The sequence below is a fragment of the Bactrocera dorsalis genome, chromosome 3 (assembly GCF_023373825.1).
Source record: "Bactrocera dorsalis isolate Fly_Bdor chromosome 3, ASM2337382v1, whole genome shotgun sequence".
Taxonomy (NCBI): Eukaryota; Metazoa; Arthropoda; class Insecta; order Diptera; family Tephritidae; genus Bactrocera; species Bactrocera dorsalis.
In genome coordinates, this window is record NC_064305.1 from 50,171,305 (window position 1) to 50,179,383 (window position 8,079).

Genomic DNA, 8,079 nt, shown 5'->3' on the forward strand with positions numbered 1-8,079 from the left:
TCTGCGTATCATGCATGTTGTATTCCTAAGCATCTTTGATCTTTTCAAATTCAGAGTGTATAAAAAGTTCGGTTACACCCGAACTTAGTCCCTTCTTTATTGTTTGATAGAAAGTATTGTCAACAACTGAAATTATTTTCTGGCTTTGGACCTTGCAAATTGCGACTGTATAAAATGTTCGATTAAGCATGAGCTAAACACTTTCTTAATTGTTTGAAATTAAATCATTATTTCAATCGGATAACCTTTAATATCAGCTTATAGCTGAAAATATGTTAATAAGTATATTGTGTCTGTGGTTATGCATACGTCAAATTCTTGAAACTTTGCTTTGCTACACTTCACTTATGTACTCATGTTACTTGTGTATATTTCTAAGGCTTTTATGTGGACATTCTGTTGATGTGTTGATTTATTTTCTCGATCACTTTGCAATTTAACTGAATGACTAAAAAATTTCAGGCGTTTTGTTAATTTGTACATGTTAAAATAAGGAAGACGAGCTTTTATTACACCTCGCTTTCGTTCTACCTCTAAAGTACATTAAGGCATAGAACGGAAACGATCGAAAAAATGCTAAGCAGTTTATGTAATCAGCTGAGAAGCTTAATGTTATTTCACGCTCAATCACCTTGTCTCGTTCCAATGTAAATTTCAACATTCCTTAATTTATTAAAGGAGGCTATGTAAACACATATGTATGTATATATGTACGTATACTCGTCATGTTTTTATCGTTGTTGTGTGCCAAAAAAACATAAGGCTCATAAAGTTTCATAAATAAAATTAGAACAAGTTTACTGAAATAAACCATTAGTATTTTTGAAGCGTTTGTTATTTAATCCATAAAGGGGAGCAAAACTTTTGTCTATTGGAATACTTTATCAATTTGCAAAGTACTAAGTTAGGACGAAACCGTCGTGTACTCTAGCAAAAGCTGGGAATATGCAACATCGGCCAGAGCTGTAGACTGATTGAATACATAACTCCTGCATTACTGTGCATCTGCATTATTATTCGAAATTATGGCTGCTTGATTTAGACGCACCGATAGCTTTACGTTCTACTGATTTGTAGGGTTAAATAGGTGTTCTCCAGCAAAAAGCGGAAATATTGAAGATAATATTTTTTTCATAGACGTTTTTACAAGGAAGGTAAATTTTGGTGGAAAATTGTCGAATTCTTTTTTAATCTTGAAATTTCCTAATGGATGCTCCACGTTCAGAACCTTATGTATGGTAATATGTACACAAATAAATACATACAAGCGCCATGCTAGCCCACATATATTGTGATTATTGAACAAGAAAAAAATGTTAACTACGGCTGCACCGAGGCTAATATACCCTTCACAGGTGCATTTTTTTTAGTAACTGTGTGTTCAGTTTGCATGGAAGCTATATGCTATAATAATCCGATCTGAATAGTTTTTTCGGAGCTTTTGAGAAAATACATTGTTAAAGTGAAAAGTTTTCCAAACAAGAACTTCATTGATTGAAAATGACGTTTGCAAAACAATATCTTAAAAATTTAGGGACTAGTTTGCATATATACAGACAGATGGACAGACAGACGGACATGTCTAAATGACTCAACTCAACATACTAACCGTTCATATGTTACAAACTTCGTGACAAACTTAATAGGGTTCAGGGTATAAAAATAAGTATCACTAATGTGAGTGTTTACTCGTGAGACAAAAACCCGATATTCTTCATCACAATGGAAAAATTAGGAAGGAAGGCCGCAAGAGAAAGTAGTTGCCGCTAGAAAAGATCCAGTTCCGAAAATTCCTGAAATTGTGTTGTATTATATAAAAAAAAATACCCAGAAACACCACAGTCGTGCGAATGGAATTATTTTTTTCGAATCTAAGAACAATATTACTGAATCGATTGAACGTCGAAGTTAAGGTAAAATATTTTCAATTCTCTTCTTCTTTACTGGCGTAGACACCGCTTACGCGATTATAGCCGAGTCCACAACAGCGCGCCAGTCGTTTCTTCTCTTCGCTACGTGGCGGCAATTGGATATTCCAAGCGAGGCCAGGTCCTTCTCCACTTGGTCCTTCCACCGGAGTGGAGGTCTTCCTCTGCTTCCCGCGGCGGGTACTGCGTCGAATATTTTCAGAGCTGGAGTGTTTTCATCCATCCGGACAACATGACCTAGCCAGCGTAGCCGCTGTCTTTTAATTCGCTGAACTATGTCAATGTCGTCGTATCTCTCGTACAGCAAAACTCGCAACGTCGACTCATCGGTTGTTGTCATCGTCCAAGCCTCTGCACCATATAGCAGGACGGGAATTATGAGCGACTTATAGAGTTTGGCTTTTGTTCGTCGAGAGAGGAGTTTACTTTTCAATTGCCTACTCAGTCCGAAGTAGCACATGTTGGCAAGAGTAATCCTGCGTTGGATTTCCAGGCTGACATTGTTGGTGGTGTTTACGCTGGTTCCAAGATAGACGAAATTACAATGAGAATTTAAAAATGCGAAAACTAGAAATGTGCACAACTTTTTCGACACAATTTCTGAAATCTTGACCCTTTAGAAGACAGCTTGAACGAAATATTACCAAAATAGTGTTCGTGTCCGGTCATTGGAACATAGTATAAAATAATTACTTCGAAAAATTGTAAATGCGGATAAAAATAAGATTCTAAAAAATTATTATCTTAAACTACCACTAATACCACCTATACTCAAGTCCCTACCTTTAAAAGATACGTATCCAAAATTTGGCAACTAAATACTAATTAGTTAATGTGATAAGTACATACAGGGTTTGTCCGGAAAGTAAGAGGATTGATTTGCTTTCGTCGCGGTTGTACTTCGGAGCGCGCGCACCGACCAGATTCGGTAGAGAGCGTTCCTAGCTAACGAACGAGCGGCTGCTGGCCGAGCACCTGGAGAGTCGGGACAAACATTTTCGCGCGACGTGTTTCTGTGAGTGGTGCAACCTGAAAATACAGCGTTCGTTAGAGCAGCGCATTCTGTGTGAAACTCGTTAAATCTGCGACAGAGACATTTGATATGATCAAGCAGGTTTACTCAGATGTTGCTTTAGCAAGAAGTGGTCTGTTTTGGTGGCAACAGGCCTTTTTGGAGGCCAGGGAAGAAGTCGCTGATGAAGATCGTGGTAGGAGACCTTCGACTTCGACAAACACTGACAATGTGACTCGTGTGCGCAAAGTTTTGAACTTGCCCAGATGTTAAATATATCAAAATCTGTACTTCATGACATTGTGACGGAGCACTTGAACTTGCGCAAGGTGTACGCGAAGATGGTCCCAAAAGTGGTCACTGACGACCATAAATTGCGACGAGTGGAAGTGTGCCAAGAAAATTTGAACATGTATGAAAGTGACCCCCAATTTTGTAATAATGTAATCACAGGTGAAGAGCCATGGATCCTTGAGTATGATCCCGAGACAAAGAGTCAATCTTCCGAAGCATTTTGATACGTCAGAGTGGTTCCAAGCAGCATGCACCTCGTTTCTCAAAGCTATCCGTGACGCCTTCAATACTTGGAAATCGCGCTGATTTTGGGGAGTGTTTAAGTTCTCTTTAATAGTAACAGAACCGAAGTTTTGCGTCGGTGTGTGACAATAGAAAACGAACCGGCCCTCAAGCTTGAAAATACAAAAAAGTCGGCTGGCAAGTTTATGGCATCAGTCCTTTGGGATGTAAGTGATTACTGAACCAGTTATGCACTGCGTATTTCGTTGCAGTTTGAGACGGATCAGTTTGAAATGGTACGCATATATAATACTTCATCGTTTCCGTTTAAATATTGCACTGTTCTGCGCAATGCTTCCAAAATAGTTCTGTATACCTCAAATTATAATAGACCTTTTTATCAACACTGCAGTTGTTCCGCTATTTTTTATGTTAGATTCCGCGTTTGGTTTGTTATAAATGCAATTGCGTCCTTCCCCATTAACCTAGCAAAGTGGGCGGAATGCTTTGATGACGAAAATGTCAATGCCATTTTTTGTAGCGATATTAAAAATATCTGACGGGTTCACCCTAAACAAACTGCCTTGTTCAAGAGCAACACTCAGTATAACCCATATACCAAGTATGCATTCATACGAAAATAATTGTTCTCCCGCATTACCGCTGTGTTGTTATTTTTTTTTACTTATTGCTTATTTTTTTGAAGTAATACAATTTTCAAATGATTCTTATTTGAATTTTGAACAAACGCTGATAATTTGAAATATTTATTTTATTATTTATTTTTATATGACCTGTAATAAATTTACAGACATATGTACTAGAAATGCAACTGGCTGCTTAGGCCTTCGTCCCATTTTGTATAGATATACATACACTGCTGGTCAATAGGTTAGACGCACGTTTACTTGCATTACAATTGTTTAAATGAAATAATTGTTTTAATGATGATTGAAAAAAAAGTTTAAATGCAAAAACATGGATAAATTAATGATAATTTAAATATAATATTCAAATATTTATTCAAACTTAATGAATTGTGCTTTTCAAACATTTTCTTGAAGTTACGCAAATAATAAATTTTTAAAAGAAAATAATTTTTTTAACTTAAATTTTTAGTTCGTATAAGTATTTGATTTATTAAAAATAAAAAAATAATAATTTCAGTAATGAGTACTTCCTCCTTTGTTAGTAATAACTTCATATATCCGGTCCTTCATAAAATGATACAGGGATTCTATGTAGCTCCAAGCATGTTTAATAGCTGCAGTTAATGGTTCCTTATCTCAGTATTGCTTTCCTCCTTCGTACACCTTTCGTGTTTGCCAGCCCCAAACATTTTCAATTACATACTCGTATGTTAAGATCTGGAGAATATGGTGACCAGGTCATGGTTTTTTGCACTTCTGATTGTACGCTGAATAGTTGAAATGCTTTGCTGCAGACTTATTCGAATTTGAAGCAATTCTAACAATTTTACGTACTGATTGTTTAGATAAGGCTTTGTTTCTTCATTTAAAGTTTTTTCCATATTCCTTTGGATCCTGTAAATATCTATCAACGGTTCTGGAGCTGCGTTTTATCTGCTTGGCGATGTTTCGATTGATTAGTCCTTGAGAGTGAAAAAAGTCTACTTTTTCCCGTTCCAATAAACTCAGAACAGTAGCGAGTTACTTTAAATGTAACTCGCAAACAATTTATTTGTTTATTTTTAGTACTTTCTCAATAGAAAACCTGCACTTGTTTACGCAAGACAAAGAAATGTAAAGTGCGTCTATTCCAATGACCAACCGCAGCGCACGCGAATGCAAATTTCGCAAAGCAACCAACCATGAGCAAATAACTTTGATAAGAAAAGAATTTTGGACAATAAGAACAAGCATGATTATAAATATAAAAAATTATTGAAAAAAAAAGACGTTGGTGCGTCTAACCTAAGACCAGCGGTGTATATTAATTTACTTATGTGTACATTGCAACTCTAAATTAATTTTAATACTTGCAGTATAAGAGATAGATTTTGACCTATATTTTCGTAGTCCAATGTTGCTATTGCGGTATGGAAATCAACATTTTTCGATGTTCCGTTGTAGCAGTTTATTAGGTGTTGCATGGTTATGGTATCATTACAGTTCATGCAAAGTGGTGGTGATTCTTTTTAAAGTAGATGCGTCTTTTACTAATTTATTGGCGTTTTCATTACCTGTAATGTTTACATGGGCTGGCATATATAAAATGTTTATGTTTTTCCTCGTATGAGAGTCTCTTTGACCCTACGTGTGAGAATATCGCTAATATTCGCCGATTTTAAAGCGTTTATTAATGAGAGACTCTCGGTGCATATTATTAGCTTACGGCCTTTGTGTCAGGGATAATGGGATGCCCAACTTATTCCAGTGTGAGAGCGCCTAAAAATAAGCGTTTTTTTATAACATTTTCCATTATGGCCAGATCGAACAAAATAAGAATTTTTGGGCATTTTAAATTAAAACACCCAACAATTATTACGATTGCAAATTGTTATATACTCGTATTGGACTTTTAATATATGGCGAAACTATTTAAATCCTTTTTTATGATTTTATGGTACATTAAAACAACTAACTTTTGATCTTTCAATACTTAAAAAGGTGAATTGAGCCTGTTAGTTCAAATTCCTCCGTTCGCATATGTTTTTGGTATAATTTCAATCTGGCCGTTCCAGTCATTCCAATTGCAAAACGTCAAAACCCACCCAATCCAGTCAACTGTCAAAGTACGGTAGGTGAGCGGCTCTCACATTTCCAGTGACAGGAGAGTTAGGGATCTTTTTTTCTCTGCTTTGTGTTTTAATTTTGCAGCTTCTTTAATTGCTGTACTTTCCGAGCTAGGCAAAAGCCCATTTTTGATTATTTCTTTAGATTCTATTGTAATAGCAAAATTTTCAATTTATTTCTTTTAACAACAAAGAGTGTAATTCGAAGATAATTTTTTTAAACAATAAAAGTAGTTAACTCATTAATGTTTTATAATTAAAAAATAATATACGGTAAAAACTAACTACCTAATAGATTAAGAAATTCCCGTTATCAATTTGGCCTTGAAAATATTAATATGTAGTGGGTATTCTAAATATGTTTATACCAATAACTCCTTGTAAGCTAAATGTGAGACCACCACACAAACATGCGAATGAACTATGTAGCAAGCTCTTAAGTGTCGTGTAGCCGAACCACACAAGCATTTGCGAAAATTCTTTGAAAAGAAACACAGAAGAACTCAACGGGAGTTGCTGATTTCATGTCCTCGTTTGAACACAGTTAATGCAATGCAAGTTTTGTGAACTATTTTCCTGACGCTTGTGTACCACACGAAAGTAGCAGAAATTGTAAGTGATGAAGATTCCGATCTCCGAAGATACATTGATCATCACCAATGGACTTTACACAATCAGGCCCGTAGCCAGCTTTTCATTTCGGGGGGGGCTGAAGTAAAAACATATATAAACTTTAAATATTCTGTTTATTAAAAAAAAACAATACAAATTCATATACATATTACTTAAATTATTTGGTAGTTGTAACTTAAATAAGTAATATTTTTCTTTTCTTCTTGTTTGCCATATTATTAATTACTTCATCTGGATCTATTTTAATATCCCAGTGCACTGCAATAACAGCAAGTGTACTCAGCCGTTCATTGCCCATCACACTGCGTGGTAAAGTTTTTATTCTTTTTAAGGTTGAAAAAGTTCTTTCAACGGAAGCGGTCGTCACTGGAAGAGTTGCTAAAATTGTAAGCAGGTAGTGAATATTTTTAAAATACGTTGCATCGCAATGTTGCAGTAATTTCAACACTTCTATGGTTGGATCTATTGTTGATAAGCTGGCACACCACAATCGATACTCTGATTTTAATGCTATCATTGATATTTGCTCCTCGAAGTAAATAGTTACATTTTTTAATTCTTCGGCATTATCAATTGCAGCAAAACCTGGGAGTAGAATTTGAAATGACGAGAGTATATCCTCATTCACTAATAAACGTTCTGTCATGTTTTGAATCAGAGCATCAGCGCATGAAATAAATATTGTAGCTCTGAAGTTGCTTTCAGGGGTTGTGCAAGGTGGATTAGCACGAGTAGTTTGACGCGAAGTCACTCTAGGCACTACAAGATCTGTGTCAAAAAGATCTTTAGACATTTGTGATGCTGTTTGGAAAATATCGTTGAAAAAACCATCCGCTGTTTCTCTTATCTGGTGCAGAGTTCTTATTAATTTTTTGGCTCGGTTCATTGCTGATACAAAATCCATAGATTTTTCTTGGAGTTGCACAGACAGTGGCAGCGTTAAGCTGAACAATTGCTCACAGACTCACAGACAATAGACTAAGCAAAAAATCGCTTTTCTCTACCGCTGCTAAGAAGGCTGATGCTTTAGACGAAATGGACCATGTCTTACTCGAAATTATTTCCAAACTTAGTACAATGAATTTGAAAAGCTCCACAAAGCTTATAATGCTTTCATGCCTTTCTATAAACCTTGTTTCACAAAGGCGAACAAGTCGTCTTTTTTGCTTTCTGGTGCGTGCTTCTGTATAACGTCCTGGAAAGTTGTGTTTGCATTTGAATGGTTTCTAAATAAA